We start from the raw sequence: 17,787 nt of genomic DNA on the forward strand, positions 1-17,787 counted from the left end.
TCTTTTGTCTAAAGAATCCCCAGCTCTTAGCACAGTACCTGGCGGGTAGTGGGTGCTTAATAAATGCTACTTGATACTACGCACTAATGTACGCAGCTATCCAACACACCTGGAAGTGTGCTAACAGATTAAAACAACCCTGCAATTTAGAACTAGCCCACAGGATATAAAATAAATCCACGTAAATCAATGGCATTTCTATATATTACTATACATTACTAACAAAGCCCTGCAGCAAGAAATTCCATTTTAGAGTAACCCTGGACAATATAAAATATTTGGGAGTCCACCAGCCAAGACAAACCCAGGGCCTATATGAACACAATCACAAAACGCTTTTCACACAAATAAAGTCGGATCTAAATAAATGGAAAAACATCGGCTGTTCATGGTTGGGCTGAGCTAATATAATAAAAATGACAATTCTACCTAAATTAATTTACTGATTCAGCGCCATCCCAGTCAAACTATGAAAATCATTTTATAGAGCTAGAAAACAATAATAACAAAATTCATCTGGAAGAACCAAAGGCCCTGAATATCAAGGGAATTAATGAAAAGAAATGCAAGGGAATGTGGCCTAGCCATACCAGATCTAAAACTGTATTTATAAAGCAGCAATCATCAAAACTACTTGTACTGGCTAAGAAATAGAGTGGTGGATCAGTGGAATAAATTAGCTACACAAGACACAGTAGTCAATGACTATAGAAATCTACTCTTTGGTAAACCCAAAGAATCTAGCTTCTGGGATAAGAACTCACTATTTGACAAAAACTACTGGAAAATAGTATGCCAGAAACTAGGCATAGACCAACATTTTACACCGTATACTAAGATAAGGTCAAAATGGGTACATGATCTAGACATAAAAGGTAATATCATAAGCAAATTAGGAGAGCAAGGAATAATTTACCTGTCAGATCCATGGAGAAGGGAAGAATTTATGACCAAAGAAGAGATAGAGAACATTATGAAATGCAAAATGGATAATTTTGATTACATCAAATTAAAAAATTTTTGCACAAACAAAGCCAATGCAACCAAGATTAGAAAGGAAGCAGAAAGCTGGGAAACAATTTTTATGGTTACTGTCTCTGATAAATGCCTCATTTCTACCATATATAGAGAACTGAGGCAAATTTATAAGAATACAAGTCATTCTCCAATTGATAAGTCGTCAAAGGATATGTATAGGTAGTTTTCAGATGAAGAAATTAAAGCTATTTATATTCATATGAAAAAATGTTCTAAGTCACTATTGATTAGAGAAATGCAAATTAAAACAGCTCTCAGGTACCATCTCACACCTATCATGTTGGCTAATGTGACAAAACAGGAAAATGATAAATGTTGGAGAAGATGTGGGAAAATTGGAACACCAATGCATTGTTGGTGGAGTTGTGAACTGATCCAACCATTCTGAAGAGCAATTTGGAGCTATACCCAAAGGGCTATAAAACTGTACATACTCTTTGATCCAGTAATACCACTACTAGGTCTGTATCCAAAAGAGATCATAAAAAAGGGAAAAGGACCCACATGTACAAAAATATTTGTAGCAGCTCTTTTTGTGATGACCAAGAACTGGAAATTGAGGGGATGCTCATCAATTGGGGAATGGATGAACAAGTTGTGACATATGAATGTAATGGAATACTATTGTTCTATAAGAAATGATGAGCAGGCAGATTTCAGAAAAACCTGGAAAGACTTACATGAACTGATGCTGAGTGAAGTGAGCAGAACCAGAATATTGCATACAGCAACAGCAGCACTGTGCGATGACTAACTTTGATAAACTTAGCTCTTCTCAACAATATAATGATCTAAAACAACTCCAAAAGCCTCATGATGGATGCTATCCACATCCAGAGAAAGAACTACGGAGTCTGAATGCAGATCAAAGTATACTATGTTCTCCCCGCCCCCTCTTCTTTCTCATGGTTTTTCCCTTTTGTTCTGATCCTCCTTTCACAACATGATTAATGTGGAAATATGTTTAATATAATTATACATGTATAACCTATGTCAGATTGCATGCTGTCTTGGGGAGGAGAGAGGGAAGGGAGTGGGAGAAAATTTAGGACTCAAAATCTTATAGAAGTGAATGTTGAAAACTAAAAATAAACAAATTAATTAATTAAAAAAAGAACTAGCCCACAGACCTGGAGGCTAAGAGGTAAATGGTCGAGCAGCAACATGAATCATAAGTACAAAAATTTGGCCTGGATGCGACAACCACTGAGCTCCCACCCAGCTTCATCTTCTCCCTTACGATTCTCTTCCACTTCTCCTTGTTATTTCATACTTTGCCAGACTTCATTTCTCTTTAACTAGGCACAGTGCAGGAGAATGCACATAGCCATCTCATTCTTAGGGAAGAGTTAGACCATGGGGCTTACAGAATGGGGAAGGATCATAGAGCTAGAGCTGGAAAAGGCCTCAGAGGCCATTGAATCCAACTCTTTCATTTTACAGATGGAAAAACTGAGGCTTAGGAACTTGCCCTGCCTAAAGTAACGGGCAATAAAGAGTCAGGATTTGAACCCAAGTCTTCTGGCTTTGGAAATACTCCTATTTTCTGCTATAATTTGTTGCTTCCAACAGGAGGGCTCTTCTACCTCTGGCAAAAATCACTGGGGCTAACACAAAGGGACTGCATCCAATTAAAAAAATAATAAATCACATTTTCATGTTTATTATTATTTATTATATTCAGGTTTATTAATTTCTTTCCTTACAAACAACCCTATGGAAGTTGGGAGTGCAAGTGATTATTTTCCCTTTTTATAGATAAGGAAACTGAGGGTCAGACAGTTTAGGTGATTTATTCAGGGTAGTAAGTGTCAAAGCTGAGAGGAGAACCACATTTTCTGACTCCTTACTAAGTCCAGTTCTCCTCCCACTACAGCACACTTCCCCTTTAAAACACCACAGAAAGCCTCCCTCCATCCTCAACACAGCCAAGTCAAATACTGCAGAGCCAATTAAAGAGGATGAGGACAGGGGAAAGGGCACTGGATTCAGTAATTAAGAGATTGTTAGTAACACTGGAGAGTAGTTTCAGACAGGGTGTGGAGTCAGAAGCCAGACTGCAAAGGGCAGAGAACTGAATCAGAGCAGAGGAAAAGGGAGCAAATTAGCTGGAGGGCTTTTCCTATGAGCCTGGCTATGAAAAAGAGGCTGAATGGCTATCAAGGTCAAGTGAAGGGTGTTGTTTTGTTTTTTTAAGGATGGAGGAGATTTGGGTATGTTTGTAGGAAGCAGAAAAGAAGCCAGTAGATTGGAATGGAAAGTGATGGTGGTGATGGTGGTAATGGTGATGGTGGTGGTGGTTATGATGGTGGTGGAGGTGATGGTGGTGATGGTGATGACGGTGGTGGTTATGATGATGATGGTGATGGTGGTGGTATGGTGGTGATTATGTGGTGGAGGTTATGGTGATGATGGTGGTGGTGATTATGATGGTGGTGATGGTGGTGGTAGTGATTATGGTGGTGGTGGTAGTAGTGGTGACAGTGATGGTGGTTATGATGGTGGTGGTGATGGTGGTGCTGGTTATGATGGTGGTAATGGTAGTCGTGATGGTGGTGATGGTGGTGGTGGTACAGATGATGAAAGGGGCAAACTTGAGAAGGGGACAGGAGAGGATAGGATCAAGGGCATAAGAAGGCTTATCTTTCGTGAGGAAAAGTGTTCTCTCTTCATCAGAGATGAGGAGAGAATCCGGGATGCTGTTGGGGCTTATTGGGGTTATAGAACCAAGGGAGGAGAGGCAGCTCAGGCCAGAGAGTCTCTACTTCCTCAGTAAAGTTAAGTTTGACACAAGACTCTCTGTTGAGAGTTAGAGTGGTAGAGATAACCATCACCCAAACATCTCCCCTATCTGTCAATGCTTGAACTTTATTCTTTTGGCTTAACCCCTGGCTCTTGTTAAAATGTGACTCTCAATGGAAAGGGCATTTTTAAAATACTAATTCCTAGATTAGCTTTTTTTAAAAAATGAATTCCTATAATAACATCTTTTTCTGATGCCTCCCAATGGTAGGTCCTATGATACTAGAAAGGCTTGAAAGTAAGGAACCTAATGACCAAGTACCACCTTAGCTAAGTTTGAGGGGGCTCATCACATGGGCGGGGGGGGGGGAACACAATTTTTTGTTGACGGCAACTCTCAAAGGCCACCTATCAAGTGGGGGGGGGGCCTGCTATCTGCATGGGAGGAGAGTCTTCCTCCTGCTGACAAAGATCCTTGAAATACCAAGGAAAAAGTAAATGAATTTTATCAGATCCTTTACTGAGAAGAAGTTTGACAGTATCAAAAGGACAGGAAGAAAAGGAGCCCAAGATGACCTGGGGTAGTTGGGGGCACCATATAGTGGGGGAAGGGTAGGTCAGAGGTGTGAAAAATGAACTTTACTCACAATCTAGTTTTAATGTGGGCCCACCCCATGGGTGGAATGCACAAAGACTGTATACAGTGACTTTGGATCAACATGACCCTTGTTGATTGACAGATAAGATACCAGAAGATAGAAAAGTCAGAAGTCCACCCAAGGATTAGCTGGTGACCTGGGGTTCAGTTTCACCTACGAACTATTCAAACCCTTCCTTAGTCTCTAGGCATCCTCAAGTGTCAAAGGACAGGCTTACTGAGATGGAGCCTGGAGAGCCTGGGGAAGAAGGAAGGAGTGTGGGAAACAGGAGGAAAGAGGGTCCAGAAGGAGGTGGATTCAGGCCAAAAACATGGTACCAAGGGGAAATTTGAAGGGCAGGACAGATTCAAATCTGTTCTGATCTTGGTTGGACCATATGACAGGAATGAGATCCCTGTGATCCTGGAATGGCCATTTCCTAATCTCAAAGTGATCCCGTGTTCCTGAGATCACAAAGTCAGGCTGTGACCTGAGCTCTCTGCCCCTCCTTCCCCAACTTAGACTCCCAAGCTTGGGAGTATTTAGAAATAGTTCCAATTGAAAAACTGATACCTCTAAACAATTCCTCTCCACCAAGTTTAGCCAATGAATTTTGTCAACCTGGATGGCCAAATTACCAGTCCAGCCTTAAACTTTTTTTTTAATGTAACTTTCTCTGAAGTTAGAAAGACCTGGGTTCAAATCTTATATCAGACCTTATTAGTTATGTGATTCTGGACAAGCCATGTAATTGATATCTGCCTCAGTTTCCTAATACAACAGTCCCCTGTTTGATGAATAGTCTGTGTCAATCCTATTTCTTCTCTCTTTTTTTTTTCAGGGTGAAGAACCCTAATTTACAAAAAAAAAATTAAATATACTTTCAGTACTGTGGTACAGTAGAAAGAACACTGATTCTAGAATCAAAGAACCTGGGTTCAAATTGTGCCTCCGGTGCTTATTATCTGTATGACCTTGGGCAAGTCATTTAACTTTTCTGGGTCTCAGTTTCCTCACCTGTAAAATGATGGGGATGGATCATATGGCCTCTGAGGTCCTTTCTAACTCTAGATCTAGGATCTGATATTTAAAGAGCATTTCTCAGATTTCTTGGTTGCCATCTATACAGAAAAAGAAAAGATAAGCTAGTCATGGTACTCAGTATGTGACCTTGGATAAGTCATTCTTCCTCTGTGGGTCTCAATTTCCTAATCTACAAAGTAAGGGGGCTGATCTAGAATATCTAAGGCCCTCCCAGCTCTGACATTCTGTGTTCTAAAGGCCCTCCCAGCTCTGACATTCTGTGTTCTAAGACATCTCCCAGTTCTGACATCCTGTGTTCTAAGGATCCTTCCAGCTCCATGTCTCTTTCAGTACACACATTCTCTGTTCTAAGGGCCCTCCCAGCCCTGGCATTCTATGTTCTAAGGCCCCTCCCAGCCCTGGCATTCTGGGCTCTAAGACCCCTCCCAGCTCTGACATCCTGTGTTCTAAAGCCCCTCCAAGCTCTGACATTCTGTGTTCTAAGGCCCCTCCCAGCTCTGACATCCTGTGTTCTAAGATCCCCTCCAAGCTCTGACATTCTGTGTTCTAAGGCCCCTCCCAGCCCTGGCATTCTGTGTTCTAAGGCCCCTCCCAGCTCTGACATCCTGTGTTCTAAGGGCCCTCCTAGCTCTGACATCCTGTGTTCTAAGGATCCTTCCAGCTCCATGTCTCTTTCAGTACACACATTCTCTGTTCTAAGGGCCCTCCCAGCCCTGGCATTCTGTGTTCTAAGGCCCCTCCAAGCTCTGACATTCTGTGTTCTGAGGGCCCTCTCAGCTTTACTATCCTTCAACTCAAGGGCAATTTTACCAAGCTGTTTCCAGGAAGCTGGTTAGATGCCATTACTCCCTGACCTAGGGCTGAATAATTTTGCTGCCTCTAATTTGGAAGTGGTTAAGGGCTGAAGGAGGCAGACAGGAGGAGTCAGTAAGACCTGAGTTCAAATCCAGTCTTAACTGAGTTAACCTATTTGCCTTAATCCACTGGAGAAGGAAATGGCAAACCACTTTGCCAAGAAAACACCACTGACAGTATGGCGCACCGAGTTACAAAGAGTCGGATAACACGACTGTCCAAATATTTTGGACACATCCTGTTTTCAAGAGCTAAGGCTCAGCACGCAGGCTGTGCCCTGGGCTTGGCATAACAATAATCCTTTGCGCTCTGGATATCACCCTCCCTCTGAAATTAACTAAACCTCTGCTTGTGTCCTGACTCTCGAGTGTCTAGCCTGCCCTGTGAGTCCGGCTGCAGCCACCCACGGGTTAGCGGCCGGTCCGGTTGACAAGACCGAACAACAAAAGAGCTAGGGAGCAGGGGTCAGGTGAGGGAGCGGCCCCCTGCCCCCTAAGGAGGAGCTGCTCCCTAGGAGGGCATCTGATACCGGGCTCCTGCGAGCACATGGGAGGAGGCACAAATACAGAAGGAAGGGCGCACCGTGCAGGGCGGCTCTGGATTGCGGAAGTTGGTGCCGGGGCTGGGGGTGGAGTTTAAGAACAGCTGAAGAGTCCCAGCTGTGAGGGGGAGAAAGGGCTGGGGGAGAGGGTCTCCTGGCACGCTGGCGGGGGACGGAGGGGAGATTGGGGCGGGGGGCGTCCACACTTACCCTCCCGGTGTCCCGGGGAGGAGAGCAAAGCACTCAATCGTGGAAAGGGGAGAGTTCAAGGACAAGGGAACCCAAGCTCCAGGGGATCCGGGAGTGGGGCGGGAACTTGCGGACAGGGGTATGACTCCAAGGCCCCGGCGGGGGGCAGCCCCGAGCCCCCTCCCGCCCCGCGCTCAGCCTTACCCGTGCTGTGGCCCCAGCGGCCGCGTCCCGGGCCCCTTCCCGCCCCCCTCCTCCCAGGCAGCCAGCCCCGGTCCCTCCTTCTTCTGCTCCTCCTCCTCTTCCTCTCTCCCCTAGAGCACGAGAACCGCAGCCGAGAGCCAGCCCACCCGGGGGAGGGCGGATGACGCCGCCTCCGCTGGCCGCCGGCATGCACCGGCTTGTCCCGAGCCGCCCCGCCCAGGCACCGAGGCAGAGGGATGCTCGAAAGATGCTCCGAGGGAAGAAGAGGACCAGCCTCGCTTAGTCATCCTTTTATTAAGCATCTGCTGCTGGACAAATAAACAAACAAATCATCCCTGCCCTGCTTGAGCTCAGAGTCTGTGTGGGGGAGGGACAGATATGAAGGGATGGGGGGGACACCCCGGCATCTGGGAGGTCTGTGAAAGCAAACAAGGGATTTAAACTGTGGAGAGGAAGAAAAGACACGCTAATGGAGTCCTTATAAAACTCTCTGGGAAATCGCTCTCCCAGCCTTCAGCCTCCCTGGCAGGTCTGGTCCCCAGGGTACTTCCGATCGGCTGGGTCTAATGCTATGCACTGGAGCACCCTAATATCAGTCCACTGCCTCAGTGCCCCTAATAGCCAACCAGTGATCCATCATAAGAGATAGAGTTTATATAGCTCCTTAACGTTTGCGAAGCACTCGACGACTATCTGATTTCATTCTCGTAACAGTCCTAGGAGGTAGGTGTGATGATCATTTCTATTTTACACCCGACGAGGAATTTGAAACAGGCAGAACTAACTGCATTTGCCCAAGGTTCAAGGCCGGGAAGAGTCAGGGGTCATATATGAACTCAGGTCTTCCTGAATCTAGGTTCACTGTTCTAGCCAGATCTATGCAGCCATCTGATGAGTGCCTGAATAACAAATCACCTGCTGACATTTTCTTAAAATGAACTAACTGGTTATCCATTAACACCTTAGCTCTTACAGAGGCTTGTAGCCCTTATAAACGCTCTGAAGTTTACTTTCCCAACCTCAGTTCCACTGTCCCATGGATCCCCAGGTTAGTGCAGATTGGCTGTGGTTGTGTTTCTCCTGCTATGAGCTGGAAAACCTATCAGGTGTATTCCATCTAGCATTGGTGGCCACTTTATATATCCCCAATATCATCCAACCATTAATGCCTCGATATAAATGACCTGTTTGTAATTCCTCAATGGGCCCCTACTGTGGTTCAGGGATCTGGAGGCAGGAAGACCTGAGTTCAAATCCAACTTCAGACACTAGCTTCGAGACCCTGGGCAAGTCACTTGATCCTGTTTGCTTCACTTTCTTCATCTGTAAAATGAACTGGAGAATGAAATGGCAAACCACTTTAGTATCTGCCAAGAAAATCTCAAAAGGGGTAAGGAAGAGTTAGACAGCCGAATGACAAATATTTATTCAGTATCATTGATAATTAATGAGCATCAATCAGCTTTTTTTACAAAGGGATGTTCTCTGAAGAGATATAGCTAGAACGGAAGTACAACCACTTCCTACGCCCTGTTAGCTTTCTTCCCTCTACAGACTACCTTGGTCATTGAGGTTCAAATTTAAAGTGGTGACTAAAAAACATTTCCCCCACTGAGTTCACTTCCAGGTACCTTGGGGTTGGTGTCTATGCCTCAAGTCTCTCCACTCCAATCTCTCCCTCACTCAGCTAGCAAAGTGATTTTCCTAATGAGCAAGTCTGGCCACATCCCTTCCCCTACTCAATAAACTCCAGTGCTCCCACACTATTTCCAGGATCAAATATAAGAATCCCCAGTTTGGTATTTAAAGCAGAAAACAACAAACAAACCTGACCCCTTCCTACCTCCCTAATCTTCTTGCCCTTTGTTCTTCTCCACATACTTTGCTATCTAGCTTCATGGATCTCCCTGTTCTTTGAAGAAGACACTTCATCCCCTGGTTCTGGCCATTTTCATTGGCTTTTCTCCATGCATGAAATACTTTCCCTTCTCACCTCCTCTTATCATTCCTGAGACTCATCTCAAGCCTAGCTCAAATCCCATCTTCTGCTGGAAGTTTTTCCTGATCTTTGACTTCTGTAGCCGGGAGTGCCTTCCCCCTCTGAGCTCGCTCATCTTCTCCACTGCCCCTCTCCCAACCTCCTTGCTTCATCCTCCAGTATCACCTTTATTCTAGTCTCTCACAAAGAGGCGAGTGCCTTCTCTCCAAGGCCATCCACGTCGCTACATGGATTCTGGATCAGATTGCTTCCCATCTTCTCCAGTGGATAACTCACTATCATCCTCACTCTTTCTATCTTTCAGTCTCTCACTAACTGTTGTTTTCTTCCCTTTCTGCCTACAAACTCATCTTGAAAACTAGATCTGACTATCCCTGCCAGCTATAGTTTTCTATCTCTTCTCTCCTTCTCAGCCAAACTCCTTGGAAAAAAAAACTGTCTACACTTGTGCCTCCACTTCCTTTCCTCTCACTCTCTTCTAAACCTTCTATAATCTGGCTTCTGACTTCATTGCTAAATTGAAACTGCTCTTTCCAAGGTCCTAATGATCTCTGGACTAATAAATCGAATAGCATTTTCTCAATCATCTTTCTTGACCTCTCTGCATCATTTGACACTGTTAACCAACCTTTCCTCCCAGATCCTCTGCCCTCCCACTGCATCCTAAGGACTCCAGGTCTCGCCATTTGCCCTGATGCTGTACCCTCTTATAGATTATTCTCTGTTAGAATTTAAGTCCTTGAGGGCAGAGTCATTTTTGTATCTGTATCTCCACTGCTTGGCACATAGTATGTTCATCCATCCATCCATCCATTCATCCAGCCATCCTAAGATCCATCCCAGTTTTGACATTCTATATTCTAGCTCTCAAATTCTATGTTCTCTGGTTCTTCCCAGCTAGGATATTATAGGTCAGAATTTCTTAACTTTTTTTGAATCATAGACCCTTTTAACAGTCAGTGAAGCTCATGGACCCCTTCTCAGACTAATGAGAAAAATAAAATGCATAGGATTACACAGGAAACCAATTATATTACCAATGGCTATAAAAATATATTTTTAAAATCTTCACAGGCCCCAGGTTAAGAGCCTTTGTTAAATTCTAAGAGCCCTCACAGGTCTGACATTCTATATTCTAAGGCCCTTTCCAGCTCTGTTACACTATATTTATTTTAAGGCCTTTCTCAGCCCTGAAATTCTATATTCTAAAGTCCTTTCCAGCACTGACATTCTATATCCTAAGGCCTCTCCCAGGTCTGATACTCTATATTCTAAGGTCCCTTCCAACTCTGACACTCTTCGTGTGAAGATGCCTCTTAGGTCTGACATCTTATATTCTAAGGCCTCTCCCAGTTCTGACAGTCTATGTTCCAAAGCTCCTTCTAGCTCTGACATTCTATGTTCTAGTGCCCTTTCCAGTTCTGACAGTATGTGTTCCAAGGCCCCTTCTGGAACATGTTATATTCTAGTGCCCCTTCCAATTCTGACAGTCTGTGTTCCAAGGACCCTTCTAGAATATTTTATATTCTAATGCCCCTCTTAGTTCTGACATTCTTTGTTCCAAGGCCCCTTCCAGATCTAAAATTTTTCAATTCTACAGTCTGGAAGGAGAAAGGCAGAGAAGAAATAGAATTATAGTCTGTAGTTTCTAAGTTTATGGAGAAAGTGAACACAGAATTGTTCCCCACTCGCTGAAACACTAGAGTTAGACTTTTCCACAAATATCTTAAAAGGGATAAACTGTAGACAAATAAATTTCTTTCTTCTTCGAGAGTCAGCCAATAAGCACTGGGGAAAGGAAAAAAAGACGAAAGACAGTTCTGGCCCTCAAGGAGCTCACAGTCTGATGGGTTCTACCCGTGGTGGATTTAAGGAACTCAACCCATTAGGTGATACAGACTAAAACTATAAATGGGTTTTGGGAAAGTTCCCACCACTGACATCCTTCTCCAAAATAACTAGGTGGCACAGTAGCTAGTGCTGGTTCTGGAGTCAGGAAGACCTGAGTTCAAATCCAGTCTCAGATACTTGCTAGCTATGTGACCATGGGTAGGAAAGTCACTTAATCTCTGTCTGCCTCAGTTTCCTCATATAATGATAATTAAAATAATAAATATGAAAACAACAATGATAAAATAATAAATATGAAAAATGATAGGATGGCTGTAAACAGAGAGTCAGGTGCCCTACTAGCCCAAGTGACTGAGGAATGCTGGATTTCAAGTTAGAGGACTGGATTCCAATCCTGCCTCTGCAACTTGGAACCCAAGCAGTCTCTGGTGAGTCATGTGACCTTTCTAGAATTCTGTTTCTTCATCTATAAAATGGGGGAGGAGGGGTTGGACGAGGTGTCCCTCCAAGATCTCTTTGCAGCACTGAATTTTGTGATCCCTTGACCTTGTAAAAAAAACAAAACAAAACATTGAATAGTAATCACGGTCTGGTCATAGATGATTGTTTGCATAGAGCGGTTTCAGGGGTTCTAGGAAGGCCTCTCTGCAGTTTCCCAATCATTTCTAGCTGATGCCTGGAACTTCACAAGGAGAGAAGGCCATTCTCTGTCGTTTCAGGACTTGATCCCTGACTAAGGACTGAGAAGGCTAAGGCTTGAAGCTAGCAATGAACATGTTAGAGTAAGGAATGTCAGAACCTCCCCTGGGGGGAGGGTGTAAGGACACTAGGAGAAGCTGGGGGTGCCTTTACTATCTTTGCTGTAATAGAGCTGGTCCTGATAGCTGTTGGTGACCTTTGTGGTGACTTTTTCTCCTTCTTGATCCCAGTTCCCTTTTCCTATATTACAGCCCTCATCCAGGGGTGTATTGGAGTTCAGGAGGACTAGCAGCTCTGCTGTGAGGGCTTGCTGAGTCCTTTTCAGGGCTGCTCTCCCACCTTTGGTGTCCACCTAGCACTCAACTCTCATCTGTGGCTCAAAGAAGCTGTAGCATGCCCAGTGCCACACCCAGGTAAAACCACGTTAGCAGACAGACTAAACCAGGTTGAGGGTAGCCGACAGTGCAGTAGAGGGATGTCTACCCCAAGCATGTGGAGACTTCCCTGGGTGAAAGGGGTAGAAGGGGCAGATCAGAATAATTTGTTCCACCGGCTGTGAAGGCAGCTGAAGCAGGTGCTATGGAGCTCTTAGAGCCATTGAAGCTACCAAGGTCATCCACTGCATCCTGGGTCATCACTAGTCATCCTGACTTTTGTCCTGTCACTGGACTTTGATGACTCTGGAAGAGAGAGTAAGGCCGATGACTGTACATCTACGCCTCAGTTAAATCTGATTCATACACAAGTCACAATGTCACCCCATGATGTCATTAGTCCTCTTGGAAAATGAAGGACAAGCAACCTACATCCCTGTAAAAAGAGGATCATAATAGCTTCTAACTCCCAGGGTTTCTGTGAGGATCAAATGAGATAATATTTGTAAAGTGCCTGGAACATAGTAGGTTTTTAATAAATGCTTGTTTCCTTCCTCATCACTGTGTGGAGGTGACCCTGGGCTCTTGGAGGTTCTGTGAATGGGGTGGAAGCTCAGGTAGGTCCTATCAAAGTGGAAAGCTAGGAGTCAGGGTTTGGCGACAGAATGTATCTGTTTGGAGAAGTTCCCACTGCTAGGGGATAGTAATGAAGGACTGCAATAGGGTGTGGTCATTAAGAACAGTGGAGGGGCAGGAATGTTGCTAAGGTAAAATCAATAGGATTTGTTAATTGATTGAATATAAGAGGGGAGAGGGAAAGTAGAGTGAAAGATAATTACAAGATTAATAGCATAGAAGATGTAATCACAGGTGTTGCTATGCACAAAAGTAAGGAGAAGCAGAAGAAGCAGGTTTAGGAGGACTTTCTTGTTATTTGTGTGATTATATTGAAGTCCCAAGGTTTCAATTTCCTGAAGGACAGGGGGATTCGCCAGTAAAGGCTGAATCCTAGGAGCATGAGCAGGGGACTTTGCCTGGTGCCAGCCCACTGTATTTGGAGAACCTGCTTCCAAGGGTTCATGACACTGTGCAGTGGAGGAGCCTGGATATCCACTTTGGAGCATATATAAATATTCACGGTCTGGTTCCCATTCTCTTAGTGAGTGGTCAGGAAAAGCCTTTTAATTGGCTGCTGAGCTGGAACTAGGTGCATGCAGAAAAGGCACTAACCTGCCAAATTATTTTGTCTATTTCCAGTAAGGAATGCTGTAAGCCTCTGGGTGGGGAAAGACAGACAGAAACAGAGAGAAAAAGAGTGGGGGGGGAGGGGAGAGAGAGAGAGAGAGAGAGAGAGAGAGAGAGAGAGAGAGATAGAGAGAGAGAGAAAGAGAGAAGGAGAGGGGGAAGAGAGAGAAACAGAGAAAAAGAGGGAGAGAAAAAAAGAGAGAGATAAGAAAAGAGGGAGAGGGAGAAAGAGGAAGAGAGAGAGACAGAGAAGGAGAGAAAGAGAGAGGGAGAGAGAGAAAGAGAGAGAAAAAGAGAGAGGAAGAAAAAGAGAGACAGAGAGAGAGAGAGAGAGAGAGAGAGAGAGAGAGAGAGAGAGAGAAGAGGGGAGGGAGGAAGAGACAAAAAGAAAGAGGGAGAGAAGGAAAGAGAGAAGGAGAGGGGGGAGACAGAGACAGAGAGAAAGAGAGGGGGAGAGAGAGGGAGAGAGAGAAGGGTGGCAGACAGAGATAGAGACACGGAGGGAGTGTCATCAGCTTCTCCTCCCCATGCGGGCTGGCCTGTAGCCTGTAACTTTTGGCCGTCTGGCTGCTTCTGTCACTGTGTCTGTTCCTCCTTATTTGAGGGTGGAGGAAGATTGGAGAGAGGATCTTTGTGAGAGCCAGCAGAATTTGTCATCAGCTATAGCCTGGGTAGCCCTGATGCATCTGCACAGCGGTGATGGTCACCTCTTGGAATGGATGAGGTTGCCAAAGAAGAAAGCATGAAGAGAGAAGAGTAGAGGGCCTAGGAGGGGAAAAGGGAGGAGGGAGCAAGCATTTATTAAGCTCCTATTATGTGCCAGGCTGTTGTGCTAAAGGCTTTACAAATATTAGACAACCACGTTTATGGGTGTGGTGGGAGAAGCATCTGTTTTATGTAGGCTGGGCCGATTTCTCTTTTAAGGGGCAAGGAGTTGGTCCCTGGGATTTGACTGGCACAGGGAAATGGGACTCAGATCTTTAGTGTGCCTGCCAGAGGTACAAAGCCGATAGCTGGCCTATGAAGAGTTGGGGCTTCTCAAACTTGACAGAGTTCTAACTGCCACAGGAATTGAAATACCTCTTTGGGCACTGCTACCTTGGCTACAGAGGGGGAGGCAGAGGGGAGCTGTATCCCCTGAATCGGATCCTTTTAATGATTGAGTAAACTCTTTGCCAAATATTTTATGGCCCAGGAATATTGAATTGTCTTCCTGGACCACAGGAACTGGCCCAGATAGACCTAGCCCAGAACATTTGGGAGGAATGTGTCAGAGAATGAGTTGTTATTAAAGTAGGCAAGCCAGGAACATGTGTTTTCTCGGAAGCCAAGAGAGGATGGAATGTCCAGTGAGAAGGATGGTAGTTAAAAAGCCTCCCAGGCTATAGAGAGGCCCTGGATCGAGCATCTAGGAGGTTCTGGGTGACGATTGGGAGAGAGGTTTTAGTGGGGGCAAGAGTCAGAGGGCATGAGGCCAAGGAGAGAGCAGGGAGTGAGAGGGTGTCAGTAAGAGACATAGAAAACCTTTTCATGACAGTCTCTGCTCTCAAAGAGCCCACAGTCGAATGAGGGAGACAACATGGGAATAACTAGGTACCAACAAGCTGAAACAGGATGAATCAGAAATAATCAATGGAGAAAAGGCACTAGAATTAAGGGGGATCAAGAAAGGCTCCTTGTCAAAGGTGGGACCTTACCTGGGACTTAAGCCAAGGAGGCCAGGAGGTGGGGGTGAGGAAGGAGAGTGTTCCAGGCATGGGGGGTTCCAGCTGGTGGAAATGCCTGGACTGTAGGAGTGGACAGTGGGAGAAAGGAGGAGAAGGGCAAAAGGAAGGGTTTTTTTAGGATTGGGGAGACAAAGGACGAGGAGTCTGTGGTGAGGTACAGATTTATGGGAGTGGGGGTGGTGACTGCTGGAACAAAGCCCAGGAACAGGAGGGAGGGAATAGGATCAAAGGTACAGGTGTTTGGTTTTGGTTTGTCAGTCCTGTCTGACCCTACATGACCCCGTCTGGAGTTTTCTTGGCAAAGATACTGGAGTGGTTTGCCGTTTCCTTCTCCAGCTCATTTTACAGATGAGGAAACTGAGGCAAACAGGATGAAGTGACTTCCTCAGGGTCACACAGCTAGGAAGTCCCTGAGACTGGATTTAAAAAAAAAACCTTATTTTATTCTGAACTTAAAAAATAAAATAAGCATTTCCATAACATAATAGAAAAAAAGATGATTGCCTATGAAACTGCAAATCTATTATATATAACTTGATATTCCTTTTAAATATATAATAAAATTATGTAACTTTCTTTTTTTTTCTTTTTTTCTTCCTTTTCCCCCTCCTCCCCCTTCTGCCCTAGCGATGGCTACCATTAGACACAAATGTGTGTGTGTGTGTGTGTGTGTGTGTGCGTGCATGCACACTCACGCATATGTATAAAATCATTCTATGCATACTTCTATTTCTCAGTTCTTTCTCTGGATATAGATAGTTTTTGACTCCATGCCCAAGGCTCTATCCACTGAGCCACCAGCTGCCCACTGGGCAGTAGGGATCTTTCTCTGGTAAGCAGGGGAAAGAGGAGAGGAACGATGATGACGGTTTGAGAATGGAGAAGGAGGTTGAGGAAGGCCACACTACACGGCCTCATTCTTCTCATTGAAGTAAGATATGATGTCATCGAAAAGTGTGTTGGGAGGAGGGATCCAGGCAGAAATGAGAGGCAAGAGGAGAGAGTTTATTACTTACTTTCAGTAAGACGAGGGCTGATTTTAGGACTAATCTGATAAGCTATGAAGCATGGGACTTGTACTTTCTTCCTGGTTCAGCTAGGGCCTTCCTGCAAGTGTTAAAAAAAACAAAACAATTACAGCTTTATATCTGAGATGTCTCTTCCCCTCTCCAATCCATCCTCCATAGAGCTACCAAGGTGACTCAGTCGGAAGACTTGAACCGTGTCACTTCCTGACTCAATTGCCTCCAGTGACTTCCTATTGCCTCTAGGATCAGATATAAACTGCTCTGTTTGGCTTTTAAAGCCCTTCATAACTGGGCCCCACCCTACCTTTCAAGCACCATTATATGTCATTCTCCTTCTGGCACTCTTATTCTATCATAATGGGAGCTGGTTGTTGTCAGAGGTAGGGCTGGAACCAAGATGTTCCTGCCCTTCACCTAATATGTCACACAGCCTCTTACTAGTAGGATACAGTGTACAAATAAATACAACATGATTTAAATAGGAAAAAGACAATGACAAGTATGGTGATGATGGAAAGGATCCCACATGAGAAGCTTGCCTCTAAATCTCTTGATACTTCATCAATATCTATAGAGTATACAGACCATTTATTAGTTATTCATCACATTTACTATGTGCCCAGCCCATCTTCTCTTCCAGTTTTCCATATCTCTTGATGTCATCAATTCCTCATTGGTAATATGATATAGCAGACTTGCATGACCATCCCCCTCCCCATTGCCTTGTGGGCCATCTACATTTTAATTCTCTACAAATTGAGGTATTCCATGATGGCCTAGCACACAATAGGCACTTAATAAATACTAGTTGACTTGACAACTTGTGACCATCCAGCATCACAACAAGGATGTTTATGGACCTTGGTTTCAGGGAGCATCTTGGAGCCATTAGAAATACTGTGCAATTCCCCAAAGGCAACACAGTCCTCTTTCTTCTACCTGTTTAATTCTGGACTCAGTTCGTTGTCAATCAGTCAAATGATCAGCAGTTAAGCACTATGCGTGCATTGTACTAGGTACTAGGGAAACGGACAAAAAATGAAATGCCCTTTAGGAGCTTATATTGTATCTGTGTTCATCCATAGAGTGTGTCTAAAATGTATGTGCTGGTGGGCTAACTCTACAGGTACTTTTATCCACTTGGTTTTTCCTATGTGGATGGTTAGGCTGAATTCTTCGGAGTGATTATGCTTTTCATTTAGGAAGGTTGGCAGTGTTCTCAGGATTGATACAATCAACAAAATGTCTGCGTGGTACAGAAAAACCCACTGGAGCTGAAGTAAGAGGATGTGGGTTCAAATCATACCTCCTTTAGTTACTACCTGTGTGACCCTGACCAGGGTACTGGTGGTGCCATGGATAGAATGCTGGACCTGGAGTCAGGAAGAGTTCAGATCCAGCCCCAGACACTTATTCTCTTAACCTTGGTTTCCTGATCTATAAAATAAGCTGAAGAAGGCAAACCACTCCAGTATCTGTGCCAAGAAAACCCCCAATGGGGTCATGAAGAGTTGGACACAACTGAAAAGAATGAACAAGAATGACCCTGGCCAAGTGAGCTAATCTATCTGAACCTGGCTTTTCTCATATGTGAAATGAGGGAGGTGGGTTTA

At 44.5% G+C, this 17,787-nt stretch overlaps 1 protein-coding gene across 2 annotated transcripts in view; it reads right to left on the bottom strand.

Annotated features, from left to right (window-relative positions):
* The window catches only part of TMCO4 (transmembrane and coiled-coil domains 4), a 124,975-nt gene extending 108,737 nt beyond the window's left edge, over positions 1–16,238 (bottom strand). Inside the window, exon 1 of one of the 2 annotated variants that reach the window (XM_036746963.1) lies at positions 16,163–16,238. The gene's annotated coding sequence lies outside the window, so the exon portion shown is untranslated. Of the gene's footprint in view, positions 1–7,251; positions 7,356–16,162 lie in introns of those variants that run through there. The other variant, XM_036746962.1, reaches the window with a different exon arrangement.
* Positions 16,239–17,787: the final 1,549 nt, after the last annotated feature.

Source organism: Trichosurus vulpecula, chromosome 2 (genome assembly GCF_011100635.1).
Source record: "Trichosurus vulpecula isolate mTriVul1 chromosome 2, mTriVul1.pri, whole genome shotgun sequence".
In the NCBI taxonomy this organism is placed as follows: domain Eukaryota; kingdom Metazoa; phylum Chordata; class Mammalia; order Diprotodontia; family Phalangeridae; genus Trichosurus; species Trichosurus vulpecula.